Source organism: Choloepus didactylus, chromosome 1 (genome assembly GCF_015220235.1).
Source record: "Choloepus didactylus isolate mChoDid1 chromosome 1, mChoDid1.pri, whole genome shotgun sequence".
In the NCBI taxonomy this organism is placed as follows: domain Eukaryota; kingdom Metazoa; phylum Chordata; class Mammalia; order Pilosa; family Megalonychidae; genus Choloepus; species Choloepus didactylus.
The window spans coordinates 150,170,457-150,188,765 of record NC_051307.1 but is presented as its reverse complement, the minus strand read 5'-3'; positions in this window follow the sequence as shown (position 1 = coordinate 150,188,765).

Sequence of the window (18,309 nt, the reverse complement as noted above, 5' to 3'; positions counted from 1 at the left end):
CCAGGCAACGGTGGAGTTAAGATAGGACTGAGAGGCAAAGTAAGGAGTCAAGTGAAGGAGATAATTTCCTAAATGGCAAATATTCCCCCCAAAAAGGGGAGGCAGGGCCCAGCTCAAGTGGCAGCCCTCCTTCACAGAATTCAGACTCCAGAGGCTGGGAAAAAGAAACAGAGCTTAAGCTTGTCTTCTAATTCAGCCATGCCTCTAGCAGGGACAGAGTCTGCTGTGAGTTAAAGGGATCACACCTCTTTACACTGGTGGGGACTGTGGGCTGACAAATGCCATCTGCTGGGCAGAATAGGAAAAGCAGAGTCTAGAGGGCTCACAGGAAAGTCTGACAACCTGTTGGGTCATATCCTCAGGGAAATTTGATGCTGATTACACCCTCTACCTGAGACCTGGGCCTGTCTGGTCTGGGAGAATCTGATTTGGATCTATCATATATGGGTAGACCCTCCTCAAAGAAAAAGAAAAGGATCCATATAGGAAGGGAAAGAGCTAGAATAAGAAAAAGCTGAAAAATTCTGATCAAACTGAAGCTATGCTGAAAGTCTAGAATAAGTTGAACTTAACATCAAAGAACAGTTAGAGAATAAATCCAAAGCCAACCAACAATAAAACCCTAGGTAAAAAAGTGAAAATGACCTCTAGAATAAGGAAAACAGATGCATAGGCACAAACAAAAAATAGCAAGTCACATTAGGAAAAATGAAGATATGTCCCAGTTGAAGGAAGAAACTAACAATTTAAATGAGATACAGGAGTTGAGACAACAAATTAAAGATGTTCAGACAAACATGCTAAATCAATTCAAAAATTAAATCAGTGAGTTGAGAGAATATATGGCAAAAGAGATGGCTATAAACAAGACATTGGGTGAAAATGAGAAGGAAATTGAGAGTCTGAAAACACAAGTGGCAGAACTTATGGGGATGAAAGGCAAAACAGAAGAGATGAAAAACAAAATGGAGAATTGCAACAGCAGATTTGAAGAGGCAGATGAAAGTATTAGTGAACTACAGGACAGATCATCTGAAATCCTACACACAAAAGAACAGAAAAAGAAAAGAATGGAAACATACAAGCAGGGTATCAGGGAACTGAATGACAAAATGAAGTACACAAATATATATGCTATGTGTGTCCCAGAAGGAGAAGAGAAGGGAAAGGGGACAGAAAGAATAATGGAGGAAATAACCATTGAATATTTCCCATCCTTATGAAAGACTTGAAATTACAGATCCAAGAAGCACAGCATACCCCAAACAGAATAGATCTGAATTGACCTACTCCAAAACACTTATTTTTAAGAGTGTCAAATGTTAAAGACACAGAGAATTCTGAAAACAGCAAGATAATTTTCAATCCATCACATAAAAATGAAGCTCCATAAGACTATGTGCTGACTTCTCAGCAGAAACCATGGAGGTGAGAAGGCATTGGTATGATATATTCAAGATACTGAAAGAGAAAAACTGCCAGTCAAGAATCCTATATCTGGCAAAACTCTCCTTCACAAATGAGGAAGAGTTTAAAATATTTGCAGATAAACAGACATTGAGAGAGTTCATGAACAGGAGACCTCCTCTACAAAAAATACAAAGGAAGTGCTACAGACAGATACAAAAAGCTGTGCAAGAGAGGTTTGGAGAAGAGTGTAGAAATGAAGACTATCAGTAAGGATAAAAAGAGAGAGAAAAGGTGTAACAAAGATTAAAGTTATGAAGCATGTAACAACATGGATGAACCTTGAAAACATTATGTTGAGTGAAACTAGCCAGAAACAAAAAAGCAAATACTGTATGGTCTCACTAATATGAATTAAATTTAATGAGTAAACTTTGAAAGTTAAAGTGAAGAACACAGATTATCAGGAAAAAGATAGAGGGTAGCAACTGAGCATTTGATACTGAAGGAGTACAGAATGTTCAACAGGATTGATTGCAAAGATCCAGAAATGGATAGCACAATATTACTTGATGGTAGCACAATATTGTAAGTACACTGAACAAAGCTTAGTGTGAGTATGGTTGGAAGAGGAAGGCTAGGGGCATGTATGACACCAGAAGGTAAAGATAAAAGATAAGGACTGAGACTGTATAACATAGCAAAACTAGGATGAACAATGATGGTGATTAAATGTACAAATATAAGAATATTTTTACATGAAGGAGAACAAACGAATGTCAACATTGCAAAGTGTTGAAAATGGGTTGGTATATGGAAAAATACAACCAATGCAAATTAGAGTCTATAGTTAATAGGAAAATTGTAATATACTTCCATGAAATATAACAAAGGTAACATACAAAAGCCAAATGTCAATAAGAGGGGGATATAAGGAGGGGAATGGGATTCATGGTGTTACAGTTATTGTTTCTTCTTTTTATTTTGTCGTATTTTATTTTACTTTTTTTTTCATTTTTTTATTCTTCATTTTTTCGCTCTTCTTTCTTTGCAGAAGAAATTGAAATATCCTCATATAGATTGCATAACTACCTGGTGGTGAATGCATAACTATGTGATTTTACCAGATTGTTTACTTAAAATGGATTGTATTGTGTGTAAATAAAACTGTTTAAAAAATAAACAGAGATAACAAATGCTGGAGAAAATGTGGAGAGATATACCTATTCACTGTTGGTAGGGAAGTAGAATGGTGAAGCCCATCTGGAGGGCAGTGTGGTGATTCCACAGGAGGCTAAGTATAGAGTTACCACATGATCCTCCAACCCTGTTATTAGGTATATACATGGAAGAACTAAAATCAGGGACAAAAATGGCCATTTGCACACTGGTGCTTATGGTGGCAGCATTCATGATTTTAATGGATGGAGGTGTCCTAAGGGTACCTCAACTGATTAATGGAAGGGTGAGCTAAGGTGTATGCATATGATGGAATATTGAGGGACTGCAAAAAGGAATGAACCTGCGAGGCATGCAACTAGGTGAATGAACCTTGAGCACAGTATATTGAGTGAAATAAGACAGAAACAAAAAGATTAATAATATAATGCCTCACTAATATGGACTGTATCTAATGTGTAAACTCTGAGAATTGATTTCAAGAGCATAGATTATCAGGGGAAGGCTTACTGTAAGGTTCCTAGATTTTAAGCTTTTACAGCAGTCACATCTATTTGAGTTGTTACAGTTATTTCTAAATTCAGAGATGCTTGGTCATTCCATGGACTTTCAGGTATCTGTGTGACACCTGAGACTCAGAGCTACAGTTGTGCAGCTATGAAAGTTGGTATTACCCCATACAGCAACTGTTAAAAAAGCTGAAAAATAGATCAGACTTCAATTAGAGATATGAATGGAGGTAATCTGGTTAGGATTAAGGCAAATCAGACTGAAGTGTAAAGGACAATATCAACTGTGTTTGAAAACTTCGCATTCTGTGTGAGACCAAAGGAAGCAATGTTTATTTGGTGCAAAATTTATATTTTCTGTAGCACACCATCTAATTTAACTTGTATGATCAGTTTATTCAAACACCATAATTACATGGAACCTTGAATATGGAGTGAGACTTGTTAGTTTGTAGAGGTTAGTGTGATGCCCCAATACATCCCAGAGTATTTGGGCAGAGAATAAAACGTTTTTGCAAACCCCCTTAAGAGGGACTTTGTGGAAAAGTGTCAAAATATTAAACCTCCCCACCTGGGGAATTCCTGATATTCTCACAAGCATCAGGGACTACCAATTTAATAAGCCAAGCCTATTTATAATTATGCATGAGTCATCCTAAAATAACCTCTTTTGTTGCTCATATGTGGACCCTGTCTCTAAATCAACTCTGCAGGTAAACTCACTGCCCTCTCCCCTATAAGGGATGTGACTCCAAGAGGCATAAATCTCTCTGGCAACATGGGACATGACTCTCAGGGATGAGTCTGACCCTGACATCATGGGATTGAGAAACCATCCTTGGACTAAAAGGGGAAAGATAAATGAAACAAAATAGAGTTTCGGTGGCAAAGAGATTTCAAATAGGTTTGAGAGTCATTCTGGCCATTATTCTTATGCACTATATTGATATCCCTTTTTAGTTTTTAGTGTATTGGAATAACCAAATGAAATACCTGAAACTGTTGAACTGTAATGCAGTAGACTTGATTCTTGAAGATGATTGTATAACTATATAGTTTTTATGGTATGACTGTGTAATTGTGAAAACCTTGTGACTGACACTCCCTTTATCCAGTGTATGGACAGGTGAGTAAGAAAACAAAGACAAAAAATAAATAATAAGGAGTGATAAGGGGTATGATATGTTTTGGGTGTCTTTTTAATTTTTTTTCTTTATTTTATTTTTGGAGTAATAAAAGTGTTCAAAAACTGTAGTGATCAATGCACAACTATATGTTGATACTGTGAACCATTGATTGTACGCTTTGGATGATTATCTTGTATTTGAATATATCTCAATAAAATTGCATTAAAAAAGAAAAAATGAAACCTTCCTACAAAGAAAAACCCAGGGACAGATGGCTTCACAGGGAAATTTTACCAAACATTCTAAAAAGAACTAACTACATTCCTACTTAAATTCTTCCCAAAAATTAAAGAAAAAGTAACACTACCTATCTCATTTTATGAAGTTAACGTAACCCTAATATGAAAACCAGATAAAGATACTACAAAAAAGGAAAACTACAGACAAGTCACCCTAATGAATATGGATGCAAATATTCTCAACAAAATACTTGCAAATCACATCAAAAAGCATATTAAAAGAATTATACACCACAACCAATTGGAGTTGATTCCAGGCATGCAAGGGTGGTTCAACATAAGAAAATCAATCAGTGCAATACAACACATTAACAAATCAAAAGGGAAAAATCACATGATAATCTCAATTGATGCTGAAAAAGCAATTGAAAAAATAAAGCACCCTTTCTGATAAAAGCTCTACAAAAGTTAGGAATCAAAGGAAATTTCCTCAATATGATAAAAGGCATAAACGAAAAATCCACAGCCAGCATCATTCTTAATGGTGAGAGATTGAAAGCCTTCCACCAAAGATTGGGAATGAAATAAGGATGTCCACCATCAACAATATTAATCAACAGTATACTAGAAGTTTTAGCTAAAGCAATTCAGCAAGAAAAAGAAATAAAAGGCATCCAAATCAGAAAGAAAGTAGTAAAAGTTTCATTATTTGCAGATGACATGATCCTATATTGGGAAAATCCTGAGAAATCTATGACAAAGCTACTTGAGCTAATAAATTCAGCAAAGTGGTGAGATGCAAGATTAATGCTCAAAAATCAGTAATGTTTCTGTACACTAATAATGAGCTATCAAGGAGGCAATTACTTAAAAAATTCCTTTCACAATAGCAACTAAAAGAATCAAGTATCTAGGAATAAACTTAACCAAGAATGCAAAAGACTTCAACACAGAAAACTATAAAACTTTGCTAAAAGAAATCAAGGAAGACCTAAGTAGGTGGAAAGGCATTCTGTATTCATGGACAGGAAGGCTAAATACAGATTCTGTACAATACCAATCAAAATTCCAACAACCTACTTTGCAGACTTTGGAAAAACTAGTTATGAAATTTATTTGGAAGGGAAATGGGTCTCAAATTGCCAAAAACATCTTTAAAAAAAATGAAGTGAGAGGACAAATGGCTAAAAGCAAATGAAAAGATGTTCATCTTCACAAGCTATTAGAGAAAGGCAAATCAAAACCACAATGATATATCATCTCAAACTTGTAAGAATGGCTGCCATTAAACAAACAGGAAAATACAAATGTTGGAGAGGATATGGAGAAATCGGAACACGTATCCACTGCTGGTGGGTATGTCTAATGGTACAACCACTGAGGAAGACAGTTTGGTGGCTCCTCAGAAAACTAAATATCTATTTACCCTACTGCCCACTAATTCCACTATTCAGTATATACCAAGAATATCTGAAAGCAATTATGCAAGCAGACATATGCACACCAATGTTTATAGTGACATTATTCACTTTGACAAAAAAATGAAAACAATCCAAGTGCCCATCAACAGATGAGTGCATAAACAAAATGTGGTATATACATACAATAGAATATTATGCAGCAGTAAGAAGAAATGAGGTTATGAAACATATGGATGAACTTTGAGAACATAATGCTTAGTGAAATAAGCTGGACACAAAAGGATAGATACTGTATGACTTCACTAATACAAGCCCCTTAGAAAATGTTAACTCAGACTCTTAAAATGTAGAATATATGGGACCTAGAGAAGGGATGGGGTGCCAGATTCCTAATATGTACAGACTTGTTAATGAGGTTGAATTTAAATGTATGGGAATGGATATAGGTGATGGTAGCTCATTAATGGGATTATAAGTAATAGTACCATATTGAAGGTGAATTATGATTGAAAGGAGTTGTTTAAATTCACATATATAACTGATTAGCACTACAAACATAAGTAAGTTCTTGTGTGAACTACTTCAAAGTAAGACACGTGTAAAAAGTTAATAACAGTGGTATACGGTAGGTAAAACTACCTGTTGCATGCTATGGACTATATTTAACAGGAATACCTCACTAATATCACAAAAATACTAGGGGTAAATAATTGGGGGGAGGAGGATAAGAATTATGGGGTGTTCTGGGTTTTCTCTTTGATGTGGGTGTGTCTGTTACTTTATTCTTTGAAGCAATGAAAATTTTCTAAAATTGAAAGTGATGATGATTGTACAATTAAGTGATACTGTGAGACATTGTTTCTTTTGAATAGAATATATGCTATGTGACTATGTCAACAAAATCTGCAATTTCAAAATGAATAAATAAACAGAAAGATTCAAGCACTAGAGAAAATATGGAGAGAGGGTTGTACCTATTCAATGTCGGTGGGGTAGCAAAATGATGCAGCCCCTCCGGAGGGTAAAGTAGCAGATCCACAGGAGGCTAAATATAGGGTCGCCATATGACTTGGCAATCCTGTTACTAGGAATACACTTGGAAGAACTGAAAGTAGGGACTCTAAAACACATTTTCACAACTGACGTTTATGGCGGCATTATTCACGATAGCCAATTGATGGAGGCGGCCAAACGGTACATGGACTGAGAAGCAGACAGGCAAACTGTGATGTATACATATGAAGGAATATTGTGTAGCTATAGAAAAGAATGAAGTCATCAGGCATGCAGTGAGATGAATGAAACTTAAGAACACTATGTTGAGCAAAATAAGCCAGAAACAAAAGGACAAATATCGTATGGTCTCATTTAAGAAAGTACTTATAAGAAAATTAGGGCCTACCTAGATTGTAAGCTCTTAACAGCAGTTGCATTTATTCCTGAGCTTTATCTGTTATTTCTAAATTCTGAGATGCTGTCTTCTATATGTATAACCTGGTATTTTCCTGGATCTTTGGGTACTTTTGTGACACCTAAGAATTGCAGAAAGAGTCCTGCAGCTCTGAAAGTCGGCATTACCCCACAGAGCAATTCTTAAGCCAAAAAAGATCAGACTTCAATTAGGGATAAGAACCAAGCTGATCTGGATGGGACTAAGGTAAATTAGAATATAGGGTAAAGGATGATATTGTCTGTATTTTAAAGCGTCACCATCTTTGTGAGACCAAAGGAAGAGATGCTTATTTTGTCCAACACTTAAATTTTCTGTAGCACAAAATCTAAATTAATCTGTCCGGCCAGTTCATTTAAACAACTTAAATACATGGAGCATAGAATGGAGAATGAGATCTTGTTATTCTGTAGAGCTTAATGTAACATCCTGATACATTCCAGAGTATGTTGGGCAGTTCATAAGAAAAGTATTGGCAAAGCCCCTTGAAGGACAGGAGTTAAAAAAAATGGAAATATTAAACTTGCCCCTCTGGGAAATTCCTGGCACTCTCTCAAGCATTAGGGACTCCCAAGTTAATAGACCTTGTCCTTGATCTTGAGGCTTCCTCTTATGAAATTATTTCTGTAACAGGAAAGCTAAGCCTACCTATAATTTTGTCTAAGAGTCACTTCCAAAGAACCTCTTTTGTTGCTCAGATATGGCATCTCTCTATATAAGCCCCGTTCTGCAAATAAATTCATTACCCTCCCCCCTACATAGGACATGTCTTCTAGGGGTGTAAGTCTCCTAGTCAACACAGGACATGACTCCCAGGGATGAGCCTGGCCCTGGCATCCTGGGATCGACAATGCCTTCCTGTCCCAAAGGGGGAATAGAAATGTATCAAAATAAGATATCAGTGGCTAAGAGATTTCAAGCAGCATCGAGAGGTTGTTCTGGAGGTCACTCTTATGCAAGCTTCAGCTACATATTGCAAATTGCCATGGTATGTCAAGTCTCAACCAGCAGTATTCCTGTAAACCCTAAAGAATACCCAGGGCTCTATCTAAGACTCTGTAAAAGATCTACTTAAGTTTATTTTTTCAGATTGTTCCTATGCCAGGTGAGCCCTGAAACACAGAGGCACCAGTCTCTCCAAGAACATCAACTATTTGCATCCTTCTAACCCAAATGTTGACACCCCTTTACAACATGAAGAAATTAGAAACATTATTGCCCAAATATCCCTGAAGATTGGGAGAAGAATCAAATGAGAGGGAGAAGTTGTAACAGAGAAGATAGGATTTAACAAATTATTGTGAGTACTGAAAGATTGTATTGAACAGCTAGAAGGAAATAACTGAAAATATGGAACTGTAACCCATACCAAACTTTGAAATTTGTTCTATAACTACTTGTTAAATTGACTTTGAAATTTATCACTTTTCTGTTATATATTTCATGAAAAAAAAATAATGTCTTCAAAGGTTCCATTTACAATGGGTTCACACCCACAGTCACATGGATTACAATTAAGAACATGTATTTCTTGGGGTACATAATTCAACCTACAAGCCTGTGTTCGTTTTTGTTAAAAAAAAAAAATATGTCTCAATAATGTCCATTTGTATCTTTTCTCCCTCATCATTAGCTCCAATCCAGAATCATGAAATGCATTTATTTGTCATTGTGTTGCTCTTTTTAATTTTAATTGTGGAAACTTACACAACATAAATTTTCACATCTCAACCATTTCCAAGCCTACCATTCAGTGGCATTAATCAAATTCACAATGTTGTACTACTCTCACCATAATCCATTATCAGATCTTTCCCCTCACTTCAGACCGAACCCTGAACCCATTGTGTATCAACTCCCTTGTACTCTACTTTCTGTCTCCAAGAATTTGCATATTCTGGCTATTTCATGTAAGTGGAATCACACAATATCTCTCCTTTTGTGTCTTATTTACGAAATCAACTTGAGGTCTTCAAGGTTCATACATGAAGTAGAATGTGTATGTGTCAAAACATTCCTTTTATAAAGGCTGAGTAAAGATTAAAATTGTTTTAAGTCAATGCAGTGAAAGATAACAAGAACAACCACTATAATTTCACACAAACTGTTAAAAAACTCACAGCATAAGGTACAGAATAGCAGTTCACAAAAGTAGATGCATTTCAATCACTCTTGAGAAGCAATTTCAAAATTCAGATTACTGAGCATTTATCCTTGCCCACTTTTCAGATATATGGACAGAGAACTCTATTCTTTAAACATTTTTTTCCTGGTATAATACACATAAAATAAACTTTACCATTTTAAATTGTGCGCAAGTCAGTGACATTAAGTATGTTCACAATGTTTTACAACCACCACCACTATCTAGTTCCAGAACTTTTCATTACCCCAATGTAATCCCCACATTAATTAATAGCCACTCATTCCCCGCCCCCGCTCCCAGCCCCTGACAACCACAAATCTGTTTTCAGTCTCAGTGGATTTGCCTACTCTGGATATTTCAAAGAAATGAAGTCATAATTTTAAGAAGCTTATCAAGGATTTTTATATAGGCCAATACCTGTGAGCTGAAGGACATTTTAGGAACAGTGTTCTACTGTGTGCAATTAGGAATTTCCCCTAGTATTAATATAGATCTATTTCACTATTCTGTTCTGAAGTCATTGATTTCAGTTGGTATCCTTGATCCAAGTGCCTGTTTTTCCTTCTTCTGTGTACCTACATTAATGCCTTTTTTATTATCTATAATTTTGCTCAGAATGGATGTAAAATTCTTCAGGTTGTAGTCTGTACAATATATCTTTGTTCTCATTTTGACCATTAGAACAGATCATCAGAATGAATTGAGAGTTAATTCCAGACCCACTGCTAACATCTGTGGTTCATCAGAAAATTAAGTGCTTCAGAGAATCACAAATTACTAGGATGTATTTTGTCAGACCAAACTCTGATGTCTGTGAACTTTACAAATCACACTCCTATATTAGTTTTAGTTTATTTAAACAAATGTTTCAGTCTCCTTAGCACAATACTTTAAAAAATGAAACACCAAAATAAAATTTGAAGATTCCTATTTTTTAAAAAAAGTGTTCTTTATCAGACTCGAATGTCTAACATGTATCTATTTCTCTTTTACATTCTCTTTTTCATAATATAACCTAAAATTATTTTATTTTCAAATTGCAAATGTATGGGACTTGACTTTCACATTTTTTCATGAGTTCTATGTATTTATTCCCAATAACAAGTTAAATTTGCTTACAAGTGCAAATTTTCTTTATTTCCTTTTTAACAGAAATATCTTTAAAAAAAACAAATATATACTGGGCATTGTAACATTGTGTTTACAAAGTTTCTGCTTCATATATGTAATTTCAAGCTCCTAAAATTCAAATGCTTTGCATTGAGTAAATTTTTTTTAAGAAAAAAATTCTTTTTTGTGAGTGTCTACATTTTTAAAAATTTAACTTTTTATTTCATTTTAAAATTAGGCTATTGAGAAAAAGACTACTCGACCACCCTGAATTTAATCTCTTAGGTAAGTAAATTCAGTAGGCTGAATAACAGCCCAAGAAAGATGTTCTACTCCATGGACCCTATGAATACAGTACTTTATATGGCAAAAGGATCTTTGCAGATGTTATTCAGTTAAGCAACCTATGTGGGGTATTATCCTGGATGATTCAGGCGGTCCTAATGCTGTAATCACAAGGGTCCTTATAAGAGGGAGGAAGGAGGACCAGAGTCAGAAAGAGGGAAAGAGACTGGAAGATGCTATGCTGCTTTGAAGATGGAGGATGGGCCACAAGCCAATGAATGTAGGCAGCCTCCAGAAACTAGAAAAGGCAAGGGAACAAATTCTCTCCTAAAACATCCAACATGGACATTGCCCTATCAATACCTTGATTGAAGCCTAGTGAGACCCATTTCTGATTACCAACCTCAAGAGTTTCAAGATAATAACTTTATGTTATTTTAAACCCCTAGGTTTTTGGTAATTTGTTAGAACAGCAAAAGGAAACTTAATAAAGTAAAAGAGACTTTGTAATATACTCTGGTAATTCTCAATAAGAATATATCTGCAAATATATGTTTTCATTGACAAATAATAATTCTGTCACTTTGATAATAAAAATATCAAGTTATTCTTATTATTAAGAATGGACATTTTGGATTTACCTTTAATCAAGAACACTAGTCATTGATTCTTCTCAATGAGAAACTAATGAAAATACTATATCATTGATTGAAATGTTCCAAATTAATATCTGTCTCTCATAAGTAGATATCTTTCATTCAAATATGCAAAATTATTCCTACTCCATATGGATTAAAAGCCCATTTTTACAAGATCATAAGTAAATATGATAACAGAACACTGATAATTTTCTCAATCTTTCAAACACAGAAAAAATCCACCCTAATTATTTTTATAAAATGACTACAATTGCATTCTATGTGGCAATTCTTGTGAAATATGGATCAGTGAATTAATTTGACCAAAAGAGGAATGAGTAAGGTAAAATAAGTGTTCAAAAGAAGAGTATCCTAGCATACTGTGTAAGTACTTTACTGCTTATAAAGTTTTTTCACATATTTCATTCTTTTGAGAACTTACAGCAACCAAGATACTGGAATAAAATTTTATTTGACAAAAAGTAAACAGGATTAAAATTGGAGGAATAATGCAACCAAAATTTCACATTTATTTAGTGGATCATGGACAAAAAATGAAGAATCATGTTTCCTAGAACCACAAAATAAATAGTTAACTCCATCTTGTTTCTTGAATGGCTGTATTAAACAGTATTATCTGAATTTATGTTTAGTTAAATAATACATCTTAAAATAGTCACAAAAGCAACTCAATCAAAAATCATAATATATGCAAAGTGTCATTCATGGTGCTGGGACGTATTTCCCAAAAGTGGAAAAGATAGATGCAATTCTTATGTTCAGATATTGTACAGTGCTGTTGGCAAGTGTGTTTTCAATTACTTTCTCAGAACCAAATCATTGCTTTTATTAGTAAAGAAGTCTGAAATGATGATAATTAAAATCAGAATTAAGTTTTTGAAAATTTCAATTTGCAACTCTTATATTAACATTATTTTGTTACATTATTTAATAATGAAGAATTTTGAAGTAACAAACATTAGCATGATAATCATTAATAACAATTGTGCCAATGAAGTTTACTCTTAACAAAACATTACTACATATATTTTCTCAATTAAACTTCCAACCATCATCTGAAAAGAGGTAGAGATCAGACATTATTACTTTAATTTAAGATTGAGAAAAGAGGCCCTAAATAATATAGAACTTGAAGGGTAGAAATATTTATTGGTGATGTACATAGTAAAAAAGGGTACAGACATTGGAATCAGTTATAACTGGTTTTGGATCTTAGCTTCTCCACCAGCTAAACAACTTTGAGTAACTTGCTTAACCTCGTTTGGTCTAAATTTTCAAATGTGTTAGTTATAGAAATAATATCTTCTGATAGGTTTGTTGTGAGCCTAAATGTATATAGGTTTGAGCACAAAGTATGTGCTCAATAAATGATACAAATATGACATATTCTTGAGCCTGACAGTTGACAAATATTTTCTTATTTAATCCTCAAACAACTATAAAAGGGGTATAAATATTTCTACTTTAGAGGTGAGGAAATGTATTTTCAAATCCTTATGGCAACCCAAAAAGGTCCTCTAGGATCACTTAAGGCAAAATTATTTTACTACAAGAGTAAGAAGTAGGTATAGATGTCCAGTTCAAACAGAAGTTCTTGCATCTCTTTTGAGAAAGTCAGAAATGCTATGTGAATAGGGAGCACAATACAGCAGTCCACTATAAAAGGTCAGTACTTCTTTTTTGCTTTAGAGTGATCTTTTTCCATCAAGAAAATTTTGCAGATCTCAAGTATATTGACAAGACCTTAGGGAAGGTGAATAAACATCACAGATTTTAATAAAATTCAGAACCAGTTTGCTTCCGTCATTAAATTGTCACTAAGGGGTCTCTTTTGTGATTGAAGTCACCTTCATTTTTCTTCCTGAAATATGCCCTTTTTTTATGACAGAAAAATAAAAATTTGTTTCCTCACCTCTAAAATGAGATTGCGGCATAAGCAAGATTATCTCTTGCCCCTCTATCTGCTGTTACATTATTTGACTTCTGGTCAACTGCTCTATTCAAGTGATTTTCTTTCATTGCTTAAATAATTTTTATATTTTTAATAGCAGTGTGTTATGGTTTTATTTTCCTTTTGAATTACACTGACAAAATACGATTCCAAAATTGTGTTTCCTTTCATCTTACTGTCAAACCTAAAGAAAATTTCTCTAAGTTTTCATGATTGAACATGTCAATAGCTCTATGAAAAATTTTAAAAGATATTAAATACTCCAAAATCTTTATGGTGCTTTTCTTTGGCTGGTCAGATTACTGGTGGGTGTAATTATCTTAAAAAATTCCTTATATTTCTTTCATAACTAAAAATCTAAGTATCAATATTCCATGAACAACAACAAAATCCATGAACAAGGCTGCATAAGTAGTTGTTTCATCCTTTTTCTAAATAATTAAGCCGGCTCATGCCACATTAAGAAATCAATTTAAGAATAAGCTGTTTGATGATGGCACCCTTTAATCTCTTACTATTAAGCCTGTCCCTTCCTCTTTCCTTAAGCTGACTCTTTTCCAATGACAAATTTTGGACCTAGGATTTTTCACGGTGTTTGTGCACAGATATGGCTCAGCAGGAGTGCCTAAACAGAGCATTATCATTGGCAGTGGTGTGGGAAGATTAAAGATTGAAAGTTGCATTTAATTTTATAATCACTGGGAGAGTAATTTACCCATAGGTTGCTTCTTTTAGCAAGTTGCAAACCCAAGAACTGTAAATAATAGGAATGCTTTGGTTTGACTTAGAACTGAACTTTTGTCTTAAGATGGAAGTTTTTAATGTGCATAGGTGTGCTGAATTATTATTTTGAGTTGTCTTGATTTTCTTCATGTCTTCGTTTCATCATATATTAATGAGCACATTGGGTCTTCCTGCTGAGATATATCCCTGGTGCTTAGCAAATTAATTGATGTGCAGGAAATAATAGAATATTTAACATTTTAAAGCACTTCATTTGACATATGCTTTAGATGTACCATTGTAATCCTCAAAACAACCTTTCAAAGGCTAAAGTCACATTAAGGTGGATTGCAATAATTGCTCAAACTGTGATTTAAATCCTTATCTGTCTAATTTCAAAGGCTGATTCCGTACCCCGCTCCACAATATACTATGTGACCACGTTTTTGAATGGCAATGTAAGAAGTTATAATTCTGAAAATAACAGGAAGTAAATAAGGAAGTAAATAATAGTGCTGGAATTTTTGCTTATGTTATGCAGTGCTGAGACCTTAATAAGAAAAATATATAAACAAATAGATAACTTAGGTGAACATGATGTTGGCTACTGTAGCAAATAACCCCCAAATGCTGTGGCTGACAATAATTGAATTTTATTCCTCACACATAAATAGTCCCCAGAAATTCCAAGTGATTGTTTTTAGTGTGTGTATGGCAGTGGTGGGGGTGGGATAGGGGGATGTGAAGAGGGTTTTGCTCCTCAGAGCCATTCAGGGTCCCAGGCTAATGGCAGCTATGCCAACTGCAATTGTCTCAAGCAATGGTATGAGATTGTTCACATACCATACAATTATCCAAAGATCCAAAGTGAGCAATTGCCCATGGTACCACCATACAGCTGTGCATCAATCACCACAATTTTTTTTCAATTTTTAGAACATTTTCATTACTCCAGAAAAGAAATAGAGACAAAAAAGGAAACTCAAATCTTCCCATACCCCTAATCATCCCCCCTCCATTATTGCTTCATAATAGTGTTATAGTACATTTGTTACTGTTGATGAAAGAACATTAAAATACTACTAACTGCAGCATATAGTTTGCAACAGATATATTTTTTCCTATATGCCCCTCTCTCATTAACTTCTAGTTGTAGTGTCATACATTTGTCCTAGTTCATGAGAGAGATTTCTGATATTTGTACTGTTAATCACATACATTGTCCACCACAAGAGTCACTGTTTTATACACTCCCATCTTTTAACCTCCAACTTTCCTTCTGGTGAAATACATAACTCTGAAATTACCCTTTCCACCACCTTCACACAGCATTCAGAACTGTTAGTTATTCTCACAACATGCTACCATCACCTCTGTCCATTTCCAAATGTTGAACATTCTGCTCATAATAAGCAACCACTCCCCATTCTTTAGTCTCATTCTATATCCTGGTAACTTATATTTCATGTCTATGAGTTTACATATTATAATTAGATCATATCAGTGAGAACCTGCAATATTTGTCTTTATGTGTCTGTCTTATTTTACTCAATATAGTGTCCTCAAGATTTCTTCATCAATCCATCTTTTTAAGGTGGCTTTGTTCACAGACCATACATTCCATCCTAAGTAAACAATTGATGGGTCCCTGTATAGTCATGTATTTATGTATTCAGCACCATCGCCACTACCTATATAAGGACATTTCCATTTCTTCCACAAAAAAGGAGGAAGAGTCAAAGAAGACAGAGAGAAAAAAGAGAAAGAAAAAAGAAAGAGAGACAGGAAAAAAAATAAAAGAAAAATGACAGCTAGGAAGTACCAAAAGGAAAGATAGCATTAACCTAAAGTAGAATAAAGAATCAGACAACATCACTAATGCCAGGAGTCCCATAACCTTACCCCACGTCCCCATCTCCCATATGCATTTAGCTTTGGTATATTGCCTTTGTTATATTAAAGGAAGCATAATACAATGTCTCTGTTAATTATAGTCTCTAGTTTGCATTGATTGTATTTTCCCCCAATCCCACCTTATTTTTAACACCTTGCAATGTTAACATTCATTTGTTCTACCTTGTGTAAAAACATATTTGTACCTTTTATCACAATTGCTGAGCACTCTAGGTTTCACTGAGTTATACAGTCCCAGTCTCTATCTTTCCTCTTTCCTTCTAGTGTCCCACATGCTGCTAACCTTCCTCCTTCAACCATTCTCCCAGTCATCTTTGTTCAGTGTACTCACATTGCTGTGCTACTATCTCCCAAAATTGTGTTCCAAACCTCTCACTCTTGTCTTTTCCTTTCTGTCTGCAGTGCTTCCTTTAGTGTTTCCTGTAGTGAAGGTATTTTGTTCACAAACTCTGTCATTGTCTGTTTGTCAGAGAATATTTTAAGCTCTCCCTCATATTTGAAGGACAGTTTTGCCAGATATAGGATTCTTGGTTGGTGGTTTTTCTCTTTCAGTATCTTAAATATATCAACCCACTTCCTTCTTGCCTCTATGGTTTCTACTGAGAAATCTACATTCAGTCTTATCAAGCTTCTTATGTATGTGATGGATCGCTTTTCTCTTGCTGCTTTCAGGATTCTCTCTTTATCTTTGATGTTTGATAATCTGATTATTAAGTGTCTTGGTGTAGGCCTATTCAGATCTATTCTGTTTGGGGTATACTGTGCCTCTGGGATCTGCAATTTTATGTCTTTTATAAGAGATGGGAAATTTTCATTGATTATTTCCTCTATTATTTCTTCTGCCCCTTTTCCCTTCTCTTCTCCTTCTGGGACACCAATGACACATATATTCCTGCATTTCATGTAGTCATTCAGTTCCTAGAGACATTGCTCATATTTTTCCATTCCTTTTTCTATCTGTTCTTTTGTGTGTAGGCGTTCAGGTGCCTTGTTCTCCAGTTCTTGAGTGTTTTCTTCTGCCTCTGGAGATCTGCTGTTAATGTCTCCATTGTGTCTCTCATCCCTTGTGTTGTGACTTTCATTTCCATAGATTTCTGGCAGTTGTTTTTTCAAACTTTTGATTTTTACCTTCTGTACACCCAGTGTTTTCATTATATGCTTCATCTGTTTTGCCATATCTTCCCTAAACTTTTTGAATTGATTTAGTATTAGTTGTTTAAATTCCTGTATCTCAGATGAAGTGTAAGTTTGTTCCTTTAACTGGGCCATAACTTTGTTTTTCTTAGTGTAGGTTGTAGTTTTCTGTTGTCTAGACATCTGGTTTCCTTGGTTACCACAATCAGGTTATCCCAGACTAGAACTGGCTCAGGTCTAAAAGGAGACAATAGTATCTGGTTTCACTGAGGGTGTCTTAGATTGATACACCCTGTGATGCCTCAAGTCACTGTGCTTTTCTGCCCAGCAGTTGGTGCCTGTCAGCCTGTATCTCCAGACTGATTTTAGGAGGTGTGGCCTGTGGCTATTTTCCTCCAGCCTCTGGGGTCTGGTTCTGAATGGAAGGCAGGTAGTAGAGCTTGGCACCACCTTTTTCCTGTTAAGGATGATATACACCCTGGGGAAAGCTCATTTACATTTGAATAGTCTCTCTGCCTTTGCTGTCTCCACCCTTGTCTGGGTCAGAGCACTGGGAACTGAAAATGGCTGAGGCTTTCTCCACTGAGCTCAAAAAGGGACAGAAATCCCCCCTTCAGGATCAAGTTCATGGCCACCCTCAGTTTCACCCCTCAGCCAGAGACAGCACCTGGTCCTCAGCGCTCCCCCTCCCTCCCAGAGAGGTCCTCTGGCTCTCCAAGGTCAGTCATCACCAAAAGCCTTTGTCTACTAGTTGGAGATTCATAGCTTGTATTGAGCAGTCCACACTTGTTAATTAAAGCCCCAGTGGAAGCTCAGCTGAGCTATATTCACTTGCTTTGAGAGTGCTGCTCTCTAGTGTAGCAAGGCTTTGCAGTTTGCCATGGGGAGGGTGTCTCAGGCTTTGCAGCTTGCCATGGGGGAGGAGACTTGTGGCTCAGGTCCAAAGTTTTTACTTACAAATTTATGCTGTGATCTTGGGCATTCCTCCCAATTCAGGTTGGTGTATGATGAGTGGACAGTCATGTTTGTACCCCCGCAGTTATTCCAGATTATTT